Source organism: Hemiscyllium ocellatum, chromosome 8, assembly GCF_020745735.1.
Source record: "Hemiscyllium ocellatum isolate sHemOce1 chromosome 8, sHemOce1.pat.X.cur, whole genome shotgun sequence".
NCBI lineage: Eukaryota > Metazoa > Chordata > Chondrichthyes > Orectolobiformes > Hemiscylliidae > Hemiscyllium > Hemiscyllium ocellatum.
In genome coordinates, this window is record NC_083408.1 from 35631260 (window position 1) to 35654532 (window position 23273).

Genomic DNA, 23273 nt, shown 5'->3' on the forward strand with positions numbered 1-23273 from the left:
CCTCTGACTGTAACATTAGGTTGGGGAACAGAAATAGAGCGACAAGAAAATGAAAACACGCACTGGAATGTCATTTTTGTGTTGTATAGTTTTTGTTCTGTCTTTTTGCTGAAATTGTTTTTCATTAACCTCCTTGCCATTTTGGAAGAAAGTTAATTGTAAAGCAGGATTTAATGCTTTGCGGGTTTCAAGCTTGTCTGCTTCTGTGACCAATGAATTCCGTGAACCTTGAAGGTATATATGTTCTCAAGAGTTAAACACTCTCACCTGTCCTGTACCAACACCCGACTCCCACAATGAACAACATAGACTTATCCACCTCGAGTTGAAAGCTGGGCCTGTATGTTATGAAATGATTGTGGTTCTCTCCAGACTTGAGAGGTCAGCTCCACAAGTGTTTGCTTCACACAGTCTGCAGATATGAACTTAAAAATTGATGCTTAAAACGGCTTTGTTCCTCACAGGACCAAAGGTATTCCTGTGAATGATGAATTTTGAGTTGGGTGATTCTCATATGCAGCTGATTGGAAGCTCCCTTTTAGGATGCTTTAGGAGCACAGGAAGACAGGATAGCACCTAAGAAAGAGTTCTGGCTGGTCCATACAAAACATTACCATGGAATCATAGGAAACAGGAGTAGGCCATTCAGCCCCTTCAGCCTGCTCCAGCTTTGAACCAAATCATGGCTGATCTTCTACCTCAATGTAATGTTTCTGCACAGTCCTTTACTATCCAGAAATCCATTCATCTCGGCCCCGAACTAGTCGTCCCATACTATTTGTCCGATTTGCTTTTCTGTTCCCTTTATTTTCGTGAGTTGTTGAAGAGAAAGTTGATGAAACAGGAATGCAAAATGTTTGTGTGGACTTTTCAAAAATGGCTTTTCGTAAGCAAAAATAATAAGCAGTGAAGGGTGAAAGTAATCAATTCCCCATATTAGCAAAGTTGGTGGGGGGGAGGTTTCCTTATAATTTAGGTCTTCTATTACCCAAGTCTTCTTACCAATATTCAACCCCTGGCATATGGCCTGCCAGCCTATTCAAGCCCCTTATTTGTGTGCTATAGCCAGGAAACATATGCTTCTGAGGTCCATGTGATCGCATGGGTACTACACAACCAAACTAGCATCCTGGAAGGAAAAGCCATGCTATCTGACTGTACAAATATATCTCAGGGTCCTGGTGTGAACCTCTGAGATAGATTCTTATATTATTGTGTTGTTCACCTGAGTAATCATGGGTGGTATTACTAGCTCGGGCCACTATTGTGAAACATTGGGGGGGTTGGGCGTGGAGCTGGTGGAGGTATGCCGTTCAGTTTTACAATGTAGAATTCAAAGGATCCTTAGAAGTTCAGCTCCAGTCATGAACGGAAGGAGATTCACTGTACAATCCAAATTCACCTCATGCTATGGTTTCAGATACAACTGCAAGATCTTGATTACAGATACTGTAAAACCACTTTCCTGGCAAACACTCATCCTTCAACCAACAACAACCACTAAGAATTACATAGTGCCCATTACATAGGCAAAGATCTCAAGGTGCTTCCCAAGTGTGCTATTGGACAAAATATAACACCTTCACAAACGTGTTCATTGTGAGTGAGACTTTGTTGCATATGAATGACTGCAGTGTTACAGCACTGAGTACATCATTAGCGACATCAAAAGTACTTCTTTGGCTACAAAACACTTGTGGTAATTCTAAACACGTTTATTTTATAATGAGGACATTAATCCGTTAACCCCATTATGTCCTCTGTTTACACCGAATACACAGTCCTGTGAATCCACTGTAACAATAAGATTTTAACAATGTTGCCATAGGAAGCACCCTCTGAAATAGTAGAACTCCTTCATGGAATTCACCTCATTATGAGACCGGAAAGAATGTTATAAATACTCCCTGAAGAACCTCAGGTAATCAGGAGCAAGGCTACAATATTCATCACCCCTTACATTCCACCCTTCAACCCGGGAATAATTTGCACCAGCTCCCTTGCTCTTGATCACTAATTGGGTGACATGGTGGTGGGGGAAGCTAGGATTTTAGTCCAGTCAAGAATTAACCGTTAAAATAGTCTTCATAACTATGTGAAGCAGATTCCTTAACCTCTACGCCTCTGTGCGTTTAATGTTGACTACAATATTTCTCATGGTTCCATAGCTTCAATCCAAATCATGCTGGGGGCTGGATTGCCAGCTTTGATTGGATTTACGTGAAGAGGTTTCAGTACATGAAGAGGTTTCAGTACGTGAAGTCAAGCCTTCAACAAGCCTTGCCCCATCGTCCTGCCCCTTTGTGCTGTGTCACTTTCTTGAATTAAACAATTATCTGATTGGATCACTCTTAAATTTGATATATTGCTGTCATATATACTGAGGTACAGTGAAAGGTGTTGCCCTACGGGTTTTGTAGGCAGATCGGACTGTACAAGTATGTCAGGGTAACAGAAAAGAGTGCAGGCTACAATGTTAGAGCTGGGGAGACGGTGCAGGCACAGATCAACGTTAGTATTAAAGAGGTCCATTCAAAAGTCTGATAACAGCGTCTGTTTAAAAGTCTGTGAAATGCTATTCAAACAGCGTTCCCTCCCTTCCCCAAGAGTTTTCGATGTGATAAACAAAACTAAGATAGGCATCATCACCGGCGGTCCCTCGCAGACAAGGATGACTCTCTTCCACTCTCAGGGTGAGTCTGTAGGTGAAGGTGAATGACATGATTGCTTACAGCTCCCACCCACCTCCTTGTAATTGTAGATGAGAAAGAACTTCTCATCCCTTGTATCAGAGAGTCTTGACAGCTTTCAGTATTGAGGTCACTGAGCTTAGGAACACTGAAACAAGAGTAGGTCATACGGGCCCTGGAGTCTTGTTCTGCCATTTACTGAGCTTGTGGGTGATCTGTATAAAAAAAATCCCATATTTTCCCCTTGATGCTGGATCCCTTATTACCCTTGCCTGACAAAAATCTATTCGTCTTGAAATAGTCTTGACCTCTGTCCTTAGCTCCTCAAGTGGAAATGCTAACTTTCCTTTAACTGAAGTTAACAGGGTGCTAAGAGTTTGAAGTTTGGAACAGAAGCAGATAAATGAAATTATGAACCTTCAAAGACTGATCTTGCTGTCTAATCTATTCAGGGCAGAGACTGGATGTAATTGGATAATGATGTGGCTACATGCCAGGCCGATGCCTCTACACACTGGGAAACTTGTGTTAATGGCCCATGTCATGGCATGACCCTATATGACCTACTCAGCTGTAAGTGGCCAGCGGGTTATGTGTATGCATAATTGGATTCCCAGTTAACAAACCATTCTTTGCAACAACTGTTTGAAAGTTGTCCTCTTGTTTTCTGTACAGGTATTTTTTTTTTCCCCCCCGAAAAGTAAACTGGAGGTCTTGAAAACTGCACAATCCCAGACAAGAGAAGAGACCCAGTGATAATGTAGCACGGTTTAGAACAAACACCTTGGGATTTGTGTGTGTTATTGAGACTTGGGGAAGTGCACTCAATAACTGTAAATAGCTGAAAATGGGAGCTGATTTTCTACTTGTGCAATATGGCTGTATATTAAAGCTTGGCTCCTTCTTTCCTCCTTTATACTCTTATGGGTTCAGTTTTACGTTTGTAAAGTATTTGTAAACTTTTGTTTCTAATAAAACCTGTTACAGTATAATGATCCATGTTTCATCTTCTCCACTCTGACTGGAGGGTGATATTTTCCCCTCTTTTGAATACCAGCGTTGATGATGTGAAATCTAACATTTTCCCGTCAAGGCAAGTTTGGAGTTGGAAGGGTATTTAATCGGACGGGGTGGGGAGGGAGGGGGGTGGTGGCAAGTGGTGACCCTGCTGTTTTGCCACGTTTGCCCTGACTGAGTCTGGCTAAGCAGCCTTCCCACTTAGAGGCCGTTTAGCAGGCAATTAAAAGCCCAGTTAAGGGCCTCATCCCACGGCCACTAGGGTTCACTTGTAATCTGAAGAACCTGAAAAGCAAACCTGCCAGAAGGAGAGTTTCTGAACTTGCCCAGGAGGGGTGCCCGATCGGAGAAGCTGGACGTTGGGAAGCGGGCTAGCACTTCTCCCCTTGCTGCTGACGCCTCCTCTCTCTCACCCCCCCCAGCCCCATTCTTGCCGTGACTCAGCTGAGGCCTGGGGTCCGTCTTTGGTGCTGATCCCTGGGTGAGTTCAGAGTTGGCAGCTGCCACCACTTGCCCTGGCGCTGCCAAGCAAAATGGCAGGGAGCTGTCCAGGATGAGGTTGGTAATCTGTCCCTGAGTACTTGATCCTGGGGAATGTCTCCCACTGCCCCCTTAAGTGACTGATTGGCACTTTATCAGAACATAGAACAGTATAGCACTGAAAGTGGCCGTTCAGCCCAACATGTCTGTGCTGACCATGATGCTATTCTAAACCAACCCCATCTGCATGCACATGGTCCCTCCCTTCCTGTTCATGTGTCTGTCTAAATGCCTCTTAATCATTGCTCTTGTATCTGCTTCTACCACCTTCCCTGGCAGTGCGTTCCAGGCACATACCATCCCCAGTGCAAAACAAAACTTTCCTCACACATCTCCTTTAAACTTTCACCCTCTCGCATTAAAGCTGAATTTGACATTTCCACCCTGGGAGAAAGATTCCGACTATCCACCCTATCCATGCCTCTCATCATTTTATATTCTTCTAGCGGGTTGCCTCTGAGCCTTCCAGCAAAAACAATCTACATTTGTCCAACCTCGCTGTACAGCTAATACACTCCAATCGAGGTACCATTCTCATAAACCTCTTCTGTACTCTCTCCGGAGCCTCCATACCGATAAGAATCAACCAGAGCCGCACTCAGAACTCTAAGTATAACCTGACTCTTACATAGTTGCAGCAGGACTTGCCAACTTTTATACACAATGCCCCAGCCAATGAAGACATGCCCATCTGTCCTACCTTAGCCACTTGCGTTGCCACTTTCAGGGAGCTATGGACTTGAACTGGCCCCCTCCCACAGATCCTTCTGAAAGTCAATGCTCCCAAGGACCCGGCCACTTACCTTTTGCATGTGACCTCCCAAAATTCCTACTTGTCTGGATTAAACTCCATTTGCCATTTCTCCATCCAACTTGCCAGTTGAGCTACACCCTGCTGGATACTTTGATATCCTTTCTCACTATCCACAATTTCCTCAACTTTCATGCCAACTGCAAATTTACTAATCAGATCATTGCCATCTTCATCCAAATTATTTATACATATGACAAATGACAGAGGTGCTAGCACTGATCCTTGCAAAACACCACTGGTCACAGACTTCCTGTCAGAAAAACTGTCCTCCATAACTATCCTCTGTCTTCGATGGCCGAGCCAAATTGCCATTTCACCGTGGAATCCATGCGATTTGATCTTCTGGACCAGTCTATCATGAGGGACCTTGTCAAAGGCTTTAGTAAAGTCCATGTAGACAACAATCACTGCCTTACCCTCAACAATCATCTTTATCACTTCCTCGATAAAAACTCATTCAAGTTTGTGAGACTGCATAAGGCCACGGTGACCATTCTGTAGGCTTTCCACCGGGAAGCTCAGTGGGACTGTTTGTGTTCGAGAGGGTGAGGACCTGGTCATCTCCCCAAACTGCTGCCTAATGTGTCAGCTCTATAAGACTTCTCTGCCATGTTTCAGTTCATGAGGATATAAAATTCCCTGTTATCTCCCTTTGCTATCAATGTATTCAACTCCAAATGTAGTGGTGACACCTCCACCTCTGAGCCAGGAGGTCTGGATTCAAGTCCCACCTGCTCCAGAGACCTGCAACAACATTCTCCGAGTGGGTTAATTAGAAAATGTTCGCCGATGGTGCACTCTTCCAGTTCTCATCCCTTTACCATCCCAGCCTCCGTTATGACACCTTTGGTAATCCTGCTTTCAGGCACCTGCCCCGAACCCTTGGAATTCCCTCCTAGAATCTGCCTCTGTACCTTTTTCCTCTCCTTTACAACTTTAAAACTCCTTAACATACTCTTTAAGACCTAGTTCTTGGACCATGCCCATGGTCATCAGAACTGATACAGCAATGGAGACTGGATTTGCCTATTATCAGCGTGCAGAGGTCCTGAAAAAGTTTACACTGAAGCCAACTTCGCTCCTCTTCCACATAGCAGCATGCCTACACCATTGTCTTTGAGTATGATTTAACCTATCCCACTGTCTTGATGCCTTTTCTATTTTTCTTTAACCAATTGTTACTCTTTATCTATCCCTTCTTGTTTGCAACAATTATCCTGATCTCATTCGCCCTCCTGTACTGAACGAGAGTCCTTCACTTGTGTGTTACCATGCAGATATTCCACTGCAGGAGCTGCATATATTTGTTTTCACTGTAGGAAATACGAATTTAATTGAGAATGTACAAATTGACCTGCTTTCCTTCACAGGGTTCTGCAGAAAATTGCTATAAAAACCACTGTAACCTCATCATGAACCCAATATACCTCATTATTACTGTACTTCGTATTGAAATAATACTGTTAGTGGGTTCACTTTCCTCTTCCCCTGACTGCGCTACATCAAGGTTCAATGGGTTTACTTTCATTTCCATTCTCCATTGACGGACCTAGATAGTGAGCCCCTGATGATGATTTGAATCACCAGGGGTCAACAGTTCCTTTTGCACCCCTCAACCCTCACACTCTCATCGATATAAAGGATGTTGTGAAACCTGAAAGAGTTCAGAAAAGACTTACAAGGATGTTGCCAGGATTGCAGGTTTTGAGCTATAAGAAGAGGCTGGGGCAGTTTTCCCTGGAGTGTTGGAGGCTGAGGGGCGACCTTAAGGAGGAATGCAAAATCATGATAAGGTATGGATAAGGTAAATAGTCCAGAACCAGAGGGCATAGGTTTAGGGTGAGAGGGGAAAAATTTAAAAGGGACCCAAGGGGCAACTTTTTCATGCAGAGGGTGGTGTGTGTATGGAATGAGCTGCCCGAGAAAGTGATGAAGGCTGGTACAATTACATCATTTAAAAGGCATCTGGATGGGTATATGAAAAGGAAGGGTTTAGAGGGATATGAGCCAGTGCTGGGTAAATGGGACTGGATTAGGTTAGGATATCTGGTTGGCATGGACGAGTCAGATCGAAGGGTTTGTTTTCATGCTGTACATCTCTATGACTCTGTGACTCTCACATGGAAGTATTGAGGTCAATTCTGAGGCCAATAGAACCTTGCTGACATCAGTTAGCCTAGGCCTGCCTGGATAAAACCTGACACCTACAAGCCCTCCAGGGAGGTGGGCATTGTAATATCAAATCACATTCCCCCCGAAACTATCAGGTGCTGTACCTCAGGATCCAAACACTGGAAAACAAGAACTTGCCTTAACCCTTCCAAATTGTTGTTCAGTTTTCAACAAGGCAACCGAATCCAAATCGAGCCCAAGAACTCGGAGTTTAATATTGGAATTGGCCTGAGACTCCTTGGCATTGGGTTGGATAATACTCACTGTCCCATCATTCCTTGCAGTGGAGATGGAACTCCAGTTGCTCGGCATCTTACCAGAATGGAACCGGATTCAGCTTCCCTTACTGAGTGCCAAGACTGGTATCCAAGTGCCAGCTGGCTAGGAGCTGGAAGTCCCAGTGATGGAACTGTGGGTGGGAAAAACAGCACAAACCAGCCCAGACGTGTCTACTGCAGGGATGAATCAAACTGTCCTTTTGGGTGGTGCTGCATGAGCAACAATGGATGCCCTCTTTGTCGGAAAGCTTACAAGCCTCAGGTAGAACTTGTGAGTCATCTTCGAATACACAGCTGTCTCATGGGCATCTCACTTCCATCCATGAAAGGACAACTGCTGATGAGGAAATTAAAGGATTGTGGTTTCGACTCTGTTATATATATGCATTAGTAAAGAGACTAGTGCCAGAGGTGAAGGCATCATTAGCTAGACCAGCATTTACTGCTCATCCTTAATTGCCCAGAGAGCTGTTAGGAGCCTACCATGTTGCTGGTGGGTAGACAATGTAACTGCTAACCTTAAACAGAGAAATGGAACAACTCCAAATGATCATGCACCAAATACCTTAATAATGGTGGAGGGAAGTATTTTGCAAATACGTAGTTTAAAGAAATCTAGAATGTGAAAAATAGAATGAAAAGAAGTTAGCATGGGTTTTAAACAGGCAGTTTGATTAGATTAGACTTACAGCGTGTAAACAGGCCCTTCAGCCCAACAAGTCCACACTGACCCGCCGAAGTGCATCCCACCCATACCCCTACATTTACCCCTTACCTAACACTACGGGCAATTTAGCATGGCCAATTCACCTGACCTGCACACATTTGGACTGTGGGAGGAAACCGGAGCACCCGGAGGAAACCCACGCAGACATGGGGAGAACGTTCAAACTCCACACAGTCAGTCGCCTGAGGCGGGAATTGAACCCGGATCTCTGGCGCTGTGAGGCAGCAGTGCTAACCACTGTGCCACCGTGCCGCCCCTAGCACTTGTTCAGACTTATTAATTTCCTTAAAGGAATAATAGAAAGTATGGATAAGACTTATTCAGTGGATAGACTCAAAGACTCAGAGATGATTACAGTTTAAAGGGAGTCCATTGCTCCATTCTGTCTGTGCCAGGCAGTATAGATCTGACACCACTAATCCTATTTTCCAGCCCTGCAGGCTGTGGCATTGCCAGTGAATGTCTAAGTACTACTTAAATGTTATGAAAGTTTCTGATTTAACCACCCACTGGATGAAAGCAATTCTCCTCAGCTCCCCCTTAACCTTCCACCTGTCACCTTAAATCTATAGCCCCTGGTTACTGACACCCACACTAATGAAGAAAGTGCCTTCTTATCCATCTGATTTGTGTACTTGCAGTTCTGTGAGGCCTTTGAGAATTCACCATGTTGTAGACACAGACTAAGATGTTGTCAGGGGACAAATTGTGGTTGACTAATAAGCTGGCCTCAAAGCAGGAAGTAGAGATGGGTGTGGGCGTCAAAGGTGGTCACTCAGGCTAACGCAAAGAGGCAGCATTTTTTTTTCAGAGGGAACCGGTGCTGAGGCCCCTGTGGTTCATTTAGATTGATGAGTTCGACTCAGGAAATGGAAGTGCAGTTGCAAAATTTTTCAAGTGATGCTAAGTTGCTGGGTTATGGAACTGAAATGCCGAGAGGTCAGCTTCAACTTGTATGGGCTGCAAAATGTGTTGCTGGAAAAGCGCAACACATTTTTCAGCTCTGATCTCCAGCACCTGCAGTCCTCACTTTCAACTTGTATGGGATCTTGGTTAGACCACACTTCAGGATTCTGGGAATGGGTTCTGGTCTTCTTTCTTATAAAGGAGGATAAAGGGATAGGAGAAGATGGAAAAGAAAAGATTTCCAAAAGTTTTATACTTATGAGGTAATTTGAATAAACTGAGAAAGGAGGAGTCAAAGGTATAACCTGCCTTTAAAGTTTTGAAAGGATTTCAGAATATAGACTTTGAGAAGATATTGCCAGCTTTGGCAGGTTGGAGTGAGGTGGAGAGGATATGGATTAGTGGGCATAGCCAAAATAAAGTCCAATAGGAAATTCAGAAGAAATGTCTTTATACAGAGATTAGTTCATGTGTGGGATTCACTCTTGCAAAGAGTAGCTGAGGCAGTTAACATGGGTGCGTTTAAGAGAAAGCTACGTTAAGAGATAAAGGAGAAAGGATTACAGGGCGGGTAAGTCAATGGGGCCAGATGATGAAAGATGGGTGGAAACTCATGAGGAGCATAAACACCTGTTTCTGTACAAATACAATGAAGTTCTGAGATGAGCAGTGATAGCCCAGAGCAATTGTTTCCCCATCCTTCACTCAGGTTATTAATTGGTAACATTTCTGTGACTCAGCTTGGAGTCATACACAAACTTTAAACATTGCTTTAACATAGCACTTTTCACAATCTGAAGAAGGTGCACAACACTTGCATAAGTGCTTCTGAATTGCAGTAACTGGTAATGCTGGAAAAATAGCACATAAAGCTCTCGAGCACAGAATTGGCACTAGGATCAGATAGTCAGCTGAAGAATAAATGTTGTCCAGAACACAGGAGGGATCTCCTTGGCAAGTCTTACAATGAGATGAACAGCTGGAGGTTGGTGCCATTAGTCAGGCAATTTTCTGGCCAGGCTCTTGTTTTCTTCACAGCGTCCAGAGCATCCAGCCAGAGCTGACAGCCAGAATGTCAGCTTCGAACTTCTAACTAAGGTGGTGTCCTTGTTGTAAGCCTAGCCACTGCTGTCAGTCTGCTCGAAGTCAATGAACATACCAGCTCTCTTTGAGTTAGAAGGGGTTAACTCAGTCTGAATAACACAAATAGAATTGGAGACCGATGGGGGATTTCTGAAACAGGTAACCAGTTCAGCATAGTGGCTGCTAGCATGAGTATTGTCTGTCAGAAACAGGCTGGGGTTAAAATGTGTTTCCCACAGCTGAGATGGTGAGCAGTTACAAGGAGTAGAACAGATGAGAAAGTCCCTGCTTTTTGTACTGAAATAACCCTGACATGTGTTAATGTACTTCCTTTATACCTTTGTGATGACTTGTGTTCACTTCAGACCCTCTCGGGTGGCCAAGCAAGATCCCGTTGCAGTATTTCAAGGACCGACCAGGCAAGTTCTCCCTGGTGCCATGCCCACTATATAGCTCCCCAACCCAGACATAGCGAAGTTTATCCGGTTCGTTATCACACTGTTATGTGTCGGAGTTTTCTGTGGGTGATGACCCACCATTTCAATCGTGCTTTCCCGGTGCTGAGCAGAGCCCTCCCTGTACTTTGTGAGATGGCCTTCTCTGTTTTGTACTCCAGTCTTTTAATGACTCTACCAGGATCCTATTACATCATTTTTTACTGGTATTGCTCCTTGCTGTCAGCAGAGATTGAATATATCGAGTGTTACGTCTGTTGAGTTGGAAAGCCAAATATTCAAGTTCCACTTCACAGTCTATAATCCAGACTCCAGGGGAGCATAGAGAGCTGTATAGTGTCAGAGGGGCCCCTGGTGCAGTGTTAGTGTCCCTATCTAGGAGGCACAGCGTTCAAGTCCCACCTGAGGTGTGTAATTACATCCTGGATTAGAAATTATCTTACAGGCGGTGCCTATTGTGCTACTGCAAAGGATAGGTAGAGTGTTTGCTCAGACTCCTGACCAATACTGTGTTTATCCCTCAGCCAGCCTCACAGTAAAAGCTCATCTGGTCATTCCCACATTGCAGTTAAAGGCACTCTGCTACAAGTAAACTTGTTGGTGTATTTTTTGACCTGACAACAGTAATTACACTTCACAAGTACTTCACTGGATGTAAAGCACTTCAGGATGTCCTGAGGTGATGAATGATTCTGCATGCGTATGAATATCTCAATCCATAATGGGCTTTCAACTTCAGTGTTTCAACCCCATGTCTGAGCACTGAAGCCACTCATTGTCTTGCTTCTACCCCATACTGCCCCTGTGTGAGATGATAGACTGAGACTCAAAGAGGGGCCCTTTGTCAGCCTGAATATTAATGTTGTCAAATTGAGGCCTATTGCTCATATTCAAGCCCTGTTCACCGAGATTCAAAATACACAGGGGGAGCAGGCACCTTTTGCCTTGAACCCTTATAAATATTGAGTGAAAAATCAAGTATGAGAGTGAAAAATATAAGCTGTCCACCCCTCCACTTACCTGTCAGCACATGATCAAATTGCGATTCACCTCAGAAAGACTGTCTCAGTTTTAATAACCTCAGCAGCAAACTTTTTGTGAGTTTTACGATAAAGAAGGTTATTTATTATCTGACATTTACCCAAGTGGTTGAAAAGAGCACATCCCACAGGATTCATGCAAACCATCCCCCCACGAAAAGATTAGCTGCAAATGAAGAAATGTTGCACAATTGCCTTTTGGCTCGGCTTTGATGACAGGCCTGTAGTTTCTTAGGTGAATTGAAAAGCAATAGGCTGTGAGGCTTCTTGTAGTTGAATAGCCACAAGGTTATTTTGCATGTGAACTTCAAATTAGAACAGGTTATGGAGAGTCTTCCACCTATGTAGGAGGTATAGTTAGTAAGTTTGCAGATGACACCAAAATTGGAATGTAGTGGACAGCGATGAAGGTTACCTCAAAGTACAATGGAATCTTGATCAGATGGGCCAATGGGCTGAGGAGTGGCAGATGGAATTTAATTTATTTATTAAATGCAAGGTGCTGCATTTTGGAAAAGCAAATCAGAACAGGACTTATACACTTAATGGGTAGGTCCTAGGGAGTGTTGCTGAACAAAGAGACCTTGGAGTGCAGGTTCATAATTCCTTGAAAGTGGAGTCACAGGTAGATAGGATATTGAAGAAGGCGTTTGGTATACTTTTCTTTATTGAGTATTGAGTACAGGAGTTGGGAGGTCATGTTGTGGCTGTACAGGACATTAGTTAGGCCACATTTGGAATATTGTGTGTAATTCTGGTCTCCCTGCTGCATGAAGGATGTGGTGAAACTTGAATGGGTTCAGAAAAGATTTACAAGGATGTTGCCAGGGTTGGAGGACTTGAGCTATAGGGAGAGACTGAATAGGCTGGGGCTGTTTTCCCTGGAGGCTGAGGGGTGACCTTATAGAGTTATATAAAACCATGAGGGGATTGACAGGATAAACATACAAGATCTTTTTTCCTGGGGTGGGGGAGTCCAGAACTATAGGACATAGGTTTAGGGTGAGAGGGGAAAGGTATAAAAGGGACCTATGGGGCAACATTTTCAGCAGAGGGTGGTGTGTGTATGGAATGAGCTGCCAGAGGAAATGGTGGAGGCTGGTACAATTACATCATTTAAAAGGCATCTGGATGGGCATATGAATAGAAAGTATTTAGAGGGATATGGGCCAAGTAGTGGCAAATGGGACTAGATGCAGTTAGGTTATCTGGTCGACATGGACAAGTTGGACTGAAGGGTCTGTGTCTGTGCTGTACATCTTTATGACTCTATGACTATGACTATGACTATGACTCTATTTTCAAGGTATTGCAGTCTGTGACCTTACCTCCACTGTTGGCTGGTTACTGGCTTGATGGCTTTCTGGTGAAATTCAATCACAATCTGTATTGCTGTTTTTTTAGTATCCTTTTTTCAAACATGTTGAATTAATAGGTCAATTGTTTATCCACTGTGATGACCTTCACTCCCTGAGAATTTGAGAGAGCCAGGGTCTTTGCACAAAAATCCATCATTCAGTCTGAAGCCAAATTGAAATTGGCCAACCACACAACTCAGGATTCCCACTTTGAAGTTAGTAAGGAATGCTGATACTTTGGAACCGCATCCAAAATAATTGAAAGAGCTATTTACAAAGTCAATACACAGCCTATAAGGCAAATAAAATGCTTGGATTCATGAAATAGAGCTTCCCTCAGTCTTCACCTTCAGTAAAAGAAATGCAGTGCTCGAGATACCAGTGTCCCACAGTTGCTCATGCTTCTAAGCTGGCACAGACCCTGGAACCAAACAATTAGGTCATATTTCTGTATATAATTTGGCATGTGCAATTAAATATTTCCAAGTGGTTAAGTTCGAATGTGACTGAGCTCAAAGACTTCATAACCTTCAGCGCCGACTGCCAATGTCCTGATGTGCTTCGTTTGCGGACTCCTTTTCTTCCTCCAGGAAGATTAAGGATTGGGACAGCCTTCCACAAGCCTCAATCTCCATGTCCTCTCAGGATTAACTTAAAGAACATCCATTGAATGCCTTTGAATAAATGGAAGCATTAGCTGCACTCATTGTGCGTCTCCAGTGAACATTCCCCAGTGGAAGCCAACCTCACTGTGTGCCCTTTTGAATACTTTTCAGAAAAAAGACAGGCAATCGATATCAGCCTGGATGCTTCCTTTTATTTCCCTGTAGAGACAGGGCAGTGTTGTAATCTACAAAGTGATTCAGGTGAAACTGGGGCTGCCATGTTTAAATTATAGCTGTCTTCTTGTGGTCAGCTTTTAAAATATGAAAACTAGCTTGTGGCAGGAAGACAGTGAAGAGATTGATTGGAGGAGCAGTGGGCATAGGAGAGACAGAACCTATAAGGAGCTACTTTGCCAGTCTGCTAGGTCCCATAGGACCAGTGCTCCAACTCGGAGACAGGGTACATTACAGGAGGAGTAGCAAGGTCAGGATACAGGCGGCCTGTCATTGGAGGCCAAGGACCCATTATTCCAGTTGTTTAACATCCTCGAAGACCTGAAGGCTGAGTGTGGAGGACAAGAAGCGGAGGAGGTAGGTGGCAGGAAATGCGTTACAAAATTGAGGGCAGGGCTGACTGTCTGTACTGAAAACCTGCAGTCCCAACAGAGAGAATGTCCATCACATTTTAAGGCAGGCAGTGGCATTGTAACATCACTGGACTGATCATTGAGACCTGCACACGAGTATTCTGGAGATGTAGGTTTGAATTCCACCATCGCAGATGGGAAATCTGAATTCAATATACCAAAATAAAATCTCTAGAATTAAAAGTTATGTGAACATCACCAATGATTGTAAAATCGCTTCAGAGAAAGAAAACTGCCACCTCTAACCTACATGTGACTCCAGGCCAACAGCAATGTGTTTGACTCTTAACTGCTTCTGAAATGGCTTAACCAGTCCCTCAAGGGTAATTATGCATGAACATCAAATACTAACCTTATCAGACACTCTCACACAGAGTCATACAGCGTGGAAACACACCCTTCAGTTCAATCAGATTCTGGATTAGTGGTGCTAGAAGAGCACAGCAGTTCAGGATGCTGCCTGACCTACTGTGATTTTCCAGCACCACTAATCCAGAATCTGGTTTCCAGCATCTGCAGTCATTGTTTTTACCTTCAGTTCAATCAGTCCATTCTGAACATAATCCCAAACTAAACTAGTCTGAACTGCCTGCTTTGGCCCATATCTCTCCAAACCTTGTACTTTTTGTATTCATGTACTTTTCCAAATGTCTTCTCAATGTTGTAATTGTAGCTAAATCCACCACCACTTCCTCAGGAAGTTCATTCCACATGCGAACCGTTTACTGAATCCATACCCCTCATTATTTTATAAACTTCTATCAGTTCGCCTTACAACCTCGTATATTCCAGTGAAAAACGTCCCAGCCTATCCAGCCTTGCTTTATAACTCAGAGCTTTCATACCCAGCAACATCCTGGTACAGCTTTTCTGAAGCTTGTCCAGCTTATTAATATCCTTCCTGTGACTGGGTGACCAGAACTGGACACAGTATTCCAGAAGAGGCCTCACCAATATCTTGTACATCTTCAACATGTTGTCCCAACTCCAAACTCAAAGGGCTAAACAGTGAAGGCAAGTGTGCCAAATGCCTTTGTAACCACCCTGTCTGTATATGACACAAATTTCAAAGAATTAAGTACTTGCACCCCGGATCACTCGGCTTTCCAACACTACCCAAGACCCTACCATTAATTGTGTAAACCCTACTCTTGTGTGTTGTACCAAAATGCAATACCTTACATTTATTCAGATTGAACTCCATCTGTCATTTCTCAGCCCGTTGACCCATTTGATCAAGATCCCTTTGTAACCTTACAAAACCAATTTTGGTGTCGTCTGCAAATGTACTAACCACGCCTTCGACATTCTCATCCAAATCGTTTATATAAATGACAAACAAAAGAGGAGCCAAAGGATTCTTGTGGAACACCCCTGGTGACAGACCTTCAGTCTGAAAAGCAACCCTCCACCATCACTCTCTGTCTCCTGCCCTTAAGGCAAAAACAATTCCCTGTAACACTGTGATCATGACGAGAAGGCAATCCTAATTTGCGTTCGCAAATTGGGATTTGTAATAAGCGGATGAGACTTTTGATTTGGCAAACAACTTTAAAACATGGATGATGCACAAGTTCATATTCCTAGCGGTAACCATTACCATCAAGCCAGGGGACCAACTCCGGTTCAATGGAGATTGCAGGAGGGCATGGCAAGACCAACTTCAGGAGAAAGAGAGGTCTGCAGATGCTGGATGGGATGGAGGTGTAGAGGGACTGGATGTCCTGGATTGTAGTGTAGAGGGACTGGATGTCCTGGATGGAGGTGTAGAGGGATTGAATGTTCATGGATAGAGGTATAGAGGGACTGGGTGGGCTGTACAGAGATGTAGATGGACTAGATGTCCAGGATGGAGGTGTAGAGGGACTGGATTTTCCTGGATAGAGGTGGAGAGGGACTGGATGTCCAGGATAGAGGTATGGTGGTACTGGATGTCCAGGATGGAGGTGTAGAGGGACTGGATGTCCAGGATGGAGGTGTAGAGGGATTGGATGTCCAGGATAGAGGTGTAGAGGGACTGGATGTCCTGGATAGTAGTGTAGAGGGACTGGATGTCCTGGATGGAGGTATAGAGGGATTGAATGTTCATGGATAGAGGTATAGAGGGACTGGGTGGGCTGTACAGAGATGTAGATGGACTGGATGTCCAGGATGGAGGTGTAGAGGGACTGGATTTTCCTGGATAGAGGTGGAGAGGGACTGGATGTCCAGGATAGAGGTATGGTGGTACTGGATGTCCAGGATGGAGGTGTAGAGGGACTGGATGTCCAGGATGGAGGTGTAGAGGGATTGGATGTCCATGGATAGAGGTGTAGAGGGACTGGGTGTCCTGTACAGAGATGTAGATGGACTGGATGTCCAGGATGGAGGTGTAGAGGGACTGGATTTTCCTAGATAGAAGTGGAGAGGGACTGGATGTCCAGGATGGAGGTGTAGAGGGACTGGATATCCTGGACAGAGGTGTAGAGGTACTGGATGTCCAGGATGGAGGTGTAGAGGGACTGGATTCAATGGATAGAGGTGTAGAGGGACTGGATTCAATGGATAGAGGTGTAGAGGGACTGGATGTCCTGGATAGAAGTGTATGGGGACTGAATGTCCTGGATAGAGGTGTAAAGGGACTGGATGTCCAGGATACACCTGTAGAGGGACCGGTGTCCGGGATGGAGGTGTAGAGTGACTGGATATCCATGGATAGAGGTGTAGAGGGACTGGATTTACAGGATAGAGGTTTAGAGGGACTGGATATCCAGAATGGAGGTTTAGAGGGACTGGATGTCCTGGATAGAAGTGTAGAGGGACTGGATGTCCATGGATAGTGGTGTATCGGGACTGGATGTCCGTGGATAAAGGTATAGAGGGACTGGATGTCCATGGATAGAGGTGTAGAGGGACTGGGTGTCCAGGATGAAGGTGTTGAGGGACTGGATTTTGCTGGATAGAGGTGTAGAGGGACAGGATGTCCAAGATAGAGGTGTAGTGGTACTGGATGTCCAGAATGGAGGTGTAGAGGGACTGGATTCCATGGATAGAGGTATTGAAGGGCTGGATATCCTGGATATAAGTGTAGGGGGACTGAATGTCCTGGATAGAGGTGTAGAGGGACTGGATATCCAGAATGGAGGTTTAGAGGGACTGGATGTCCTGGATAGAGGTGTATCGGGACTGGATGTCCAGGATAGGGGTTTAGAGGGACTGGATGTCCAGGATAGAGGTGTATCAGGACTGGATGTCCATGGATAAAGTTATAGAGGGGCAGGATGTCCTGGATAGAGGTGTATCGGGACTGGATGTCCAGGATGGAGGTTGGAGGGACTGATGTCCAGGACGGAGGTGTAGAGGGACTGGATGATCTAGATAGAGGTGTAGAGGGACAGGATGTCCTGGATAGAGGTGTAGAGGGACTGGATGTTCTGGATGGATGTGTAGAGAGACTGGATATCCAGGATGCAAGTGTAGAGAGACTGGATGTCCAGGATGGAGGAGTAGATGGACTGCACGTCCTGGATAGAGGTGTAAAGGGACTGGATGTCCATGGATAGAGGTGTAGAGGGACTGGATGTCCATAGATAGAGGTTTAGAGGAACTGGATGTCTTGGATAGTGGTGTAGAGGGACTGGATGTCCTGGTTAGAGGTGTAGAGGGACTGGATGTCCTGGATAGAGGTGTAGAGGGACTGGATGTCCATGGATAATGGTGTAGAGGGACTGGATGTCTTGAATGGTGGTGTAGAAGGACAGGATGTCCAGGATAGAGATGTAGAGGGACTGATGACCTGGATAGAGGTGTGGAGGGACTGGATGTCTTGGATAGAGGTATAGAGGGACTGGATGTACTGGATGGAGGTGGAGAGAGTCTGGATGTCCAGGATGGAGGTTTAGAGGGACTGGATATCCAGGGTGGATGTATAGAGGGACTGGATGTCCATGGATAGAGGTGTAGAGGGGTGGGATGTCCATGGATAGAGGTGTAGAGGGGTGGGATGTCCATGGATAGAGGTTTAGAGGGACTGGAAGTCAAGAATGAAGGTGTAGAAGGACTGGATGTCCTGGATGGAGGTGTAGAGGGTCTGAATGTCCTGGATAGAGGTGTAGAGGGACTGGATGTCCATGGATAGAGGTGTAGAGGGACTGGATGTCCATGAATAGACGTGTAGAGGGACTGGATGTCCTGGATAGAGGTGTAGAGGGACTGGATGTCTTGGATAGAGGTGTAGAGGGTCTGGATGTCCTGGATAGTGGTGCTGAGGGACTGGATGTCCTGGATAGAGGTGTGGAGGGACTGGATGTCCTGGATGGAGGTGTAGAGGGGCTGGATGTCCTGGATAGGTGTGGACGGACTGGATGTCCTGTATAGAGGTGTAGAGGGACTGGGTGTCCAGGATGGAGGTATAGAAGGAGTGGATGTCCTGTATAGAGGTGTAGAGGGACTGGGTGTCCAGGATGGAGGTGTAGAGGGACTGGAAGTCAAGAATGAAGGTGTAGAAGGACTGGATGTCCTGGATGGAGGTGTAGAGGGTCTGAATGTCCTGGATAGAGGTGTAGAGGGACTGGATGTCCATGGATAGAGGTGTAGAGGAACTGGATGTCCATGAATAGACGTGTAGAGGGACTGGATGTCCTGGATAGAGGTGTAGAGGGACTGGATGTCTTGGATAGAGGTGTAGAGGGTCTGGATGTCCTGGATAGTGGTGCTGAGGGACTGGATGTCCTGGATAGAGGTGTGGAGGGACTGGATGTCCTGGATGGAGGTGTAGAGGGGCTGGATGTCCTGGATAGGTGTGGACGGACTGGATGTCCTGTATAGAGGTGTAGAGGGACTGGGTGTCCAGGATGGAGGTATAGAAGGAGTGGATGTCCTGTATAGAGGTGTAGAGGGACTGGGTGTCCAGGATGGAGGTATAGAAGGAGTAGATGTCCTGGATAGATGTGTAGAGGGTCTGCGTGTCCATGGATAGATATGTAGATGGACTGGATGTCCAAGATGGAGGTGTAGAGGGACTGGACGTCCATGGATAGAGGTGTAGTGGGACTGGATATCCTGGATAGAGGTGTAGAGGGACTGGATATCCTGTATAGAGATGTAGAGGGACTGGATGTCCAGAATGAAGGGCTTCCTGATGAAGGACTCCAGCCCGAAACATCGATTCTCGTGCTCCTTGGATGCTACCTGACCTACTGTGCTTTTCCAGCACAACACTCTTGAGACCAACCTCAGCCTGCTGAGAAATGAAGTGACAACCTGGTGAAGCTACAGCACAGGACTACTTGAATATGGAACAATATATGCCGCAAGTGATAGGTAAGGCTCATTGATTTCGCCGCCAACACATCTGCAAAAAGGTCACTGGACTCAAATCTTTAACTCCATTTCACTCTCCACACATGTTGCCAGACTTGCTGAAATTCTCCAGCACTTTCTGTTTTTGTTTTAAAATTACAGCATCTGCAGTTCTTTGTTTTATTTCAGTCATTGACTGGTAGTGGTTAATCAAACTGCTCTCTGCAGGAGAATGCTCCACAAACATCCCCATTCTCAATGATGTTGAAACACAAGGTATCAATGCGCATGACGAGGCTGAAGCATTTAAGATGGTGTTTAGCACACTTGCCTTCAAAGCTCAGACCTTTGACTGGAGGAGCTAGAACATCACATTGAGGTAGTACAGGACATTAGTGAGGTCTCTCATGGAGTACTGTGTACAGTTCTGGTCACCCAGTTATAGGAAAAATATTAGAAAATTGGAAAGGGTTCAGAAAAGATTTACCAGGATGCTACTGGGACTGGAGGGTTTGAGTCATAAGGAGAGGCTGGGAAGCTGGGACTTCTTTCACTGGAGTGTAGGAGGTTGAGGGATGATCTGACAGAGGTCTGTAATATACTGAAGAGTATAGAGAAGCTGAATAGCCAAGGTCTTTTCCCTAGGGTAGGGGGTTCAAAATTAGGGGGCATATTTTTAAGGTGAGAGGAGAAAGTTTTAAAAAGGACATGAGGGGCAACGTTTGCACACAGATGGTGGAATGAACTATCGGAGAAAGTGGTGGAATGCATGTACAGTTACAACATCTTAAAGATATTTGGATCAGTAAATGAATAGAAAAGATTTGAAGGGATACGAGCCAAAGCAGACAATTGGGACTAGTTTATTTTGGGAACAGGGTCAATGGGGACTATTTGGACCGAAGGGTCTGTTTCCATGATGTCTGATTCTATGACTCATTTAGAACCATCTTCAGCCTGAAGTGTCAAGTGGATGATTCCTCTCAGCCTCCTCCAGAGGTCCCTAGCATCAGAATTGCCTGGCTTCATCTGATATCAAGAAATGGCAAAAGGCATTGGACACTACAAAGGTTATGGGTCTTCATAATATTCTGACTGTAGTGATGAAGATTTATGTTCCTGCTAATAGCCAAACTTACTTGAGGACTACAATAGTAGCATTTAGAAACAATATGAATAATAAACATAGAACATTACAGTACAGGCTCTTCGGCCCTCAACATAGTGCTGACCTTTTTATTCTACTCTAAGATTAAACTAACCTGCATACTCTTCATTGTACTATATTTCATGTGCCAATCCAATAGTCGCTTAAATGTTCCTAATGTATCTGACTCTACTATTACTGCTGGCAGTGCATTCTACACACCCACTACTCTCTGTGTAAAGAACCAACCTCTGACATCTCCCCTAAACCTTCCTCCAATCACCTTAAAATTATGTCCCCCCTCCACCCCCAACTTGATAGACATTTCCGTCCTGGGAAAAGGTTTTCCAAAGGTGGATATCCAATCCACCTAAGCCTCTCATCATCTTGTTCACCTCTATCAAGTCACCTCTCACCCTTCATTCCTCCAATGAGAAAAGCCCTAGCTCCTTCATCCTTTCTTCATCAGGCATGCCCTCCAGTCCAGGCAGCATCCTGGTAAATCTCCTCTGCACCCTCTCTAAAGCTTCCAATTCTTTCCTATAATGAGGTGACGAGAACTAAACACAATATTCCAAGTGTGCTCTAACCAGGACTCTATACAGCTGCAGCATAACGTCACGGCTTTTAAACTCAATCCCCCTGCTAATGAAAGCCAACGCACCATATGCCTTCTTGACAGCTCTATCAACTTCGGCGGCAGTTTTAGGGGATCTTTGGACATGGACCCCAAGATCCCTCTGTTCCTTCACACTGCCAAGAATCCTGCCTTTAACCCTGTGTTCTGCAGTCAAATTTGACCTTCCAAAGTGAATCACTTCACACTTTTCCAGGTTGAACTTCATCTGCCACTTATCAACCCATCTCTGCATCCTGTCAATGTCCCATTGCAACCTACAACAGCCCTCCACACTATCTACCATTCGACCAACCTTTGTGTCATCAGCAAACTTACTAACCCACCCTTCACTTCCTCATCCGAGTCATTTATAAAAATTACAAACACCACTGGTCACCGAGCTCCAGGCTGAATACTTTCCATGTATCACCACCCTCTGATTTCTATGGGCCAGCCAATTCTGTATCCAGACAGACAGATTACCCTGTATCCCATGCCTCCTTACTTTCTGAATGAGCCTACCATGGGGAAGCTTATCAAACACCTTGCTAAACTCCATGTACACCACATCCACTGCTCTACCTTCTTCAACATGTTTTGTCACATCTTCAAATAATTCAGTAAGGCTTGTGAGGCATGACCTGCCCCTCACAAAGCCATGCTAACTATCTCTAATCAAACTATGGTTTTCCAAGTAATCATAAATCCTGTCTCTCAGAATCCTCTCCAATACTTTGCCCACAACTGACCTAAGACTGACTGGGCTGTAATTCCCAGGATTATCCTAATTCCCTTTCTTGAACAAGGCAATAACATTTGCCACCCTCCAAACATCTGGCTCTACTCCAGTGGACAGTAAGGATGCAAAGATCACCACCAAAAGTACAGCAATCTCTTCCCTAGCTTCCGGTAGTAACCTTGGGTATATCCCGACTGGAGAAGGGGATTTATCAATCTTTATGATTTTCAAAATTTCAGCACATCTTCCTTCCTAACATCAACCTGTTCGAGCATATCACTCTGTTTCACAGTGTCCTCAGAAATGTCAAGGCCCCTCTCAGTAGTGAATATTGAAGCAAAGTATTCATTAAGGACCTCCCCGACTTCCTCCAACTCCAGGCGCACGTTCCCTCCACTATCCCTGATCGGTCCTACCCTCACTGTGGCCATCCTCTCGTTTCTCACATAAGTGTAAAACACCTTGGGGTTTTACATAGAACATAGAACATAGAAGGATACAGCGCAGTACAGGCCCTTCGGCCCTCGATGTTGCGCGGATCGAATCCTACCTAACCTATACTAGCCCAATAACTTCCAAATGCCTATCCAATGCCCGCTTAAATGACCATAAAGAAGGAGAGTTCACCACTGATACGGGCAGGGCATTCCATGAACTCACAACCCGCTGTGTGAAGAATCTACCCCTAACATCTGTCCTATACCTACCACCCCTTAATTTAAAGCTATGTCCCCTAGTAACACCTGACTCCATTAGCGGTAAAAGGTTCTTAGTATCTACCCTATCTAAACCCCTAATCATCTTATACACTTCTATCAGATCTCCCCTAAACCTTCTCTTCTCCAATGAGAACAGCCCCAAGTGCCTCAGCCTTTCCTCATAAGATTTTCCTACCATTCCAGGCAACATCCTGGTAAACCTCCTCTGCACTCGTTCTAAAGCTTCCACATCCTTCCTATAGTATGGCGACCAAAACTGAGCAGGAAGTTTCTCAATACTCCAGATGAGGCCTCACCAGAGTCTTATACAACTGCAACATGACCTCAGGACTCCGGAACTCAATTCCTCTGCCAATAAAGCCCAGTACACCATATGCCTTCCTCACAGCACTATTTACCTGGGTGGCAACTTTCAGAGATCTGTGTACATGGACACC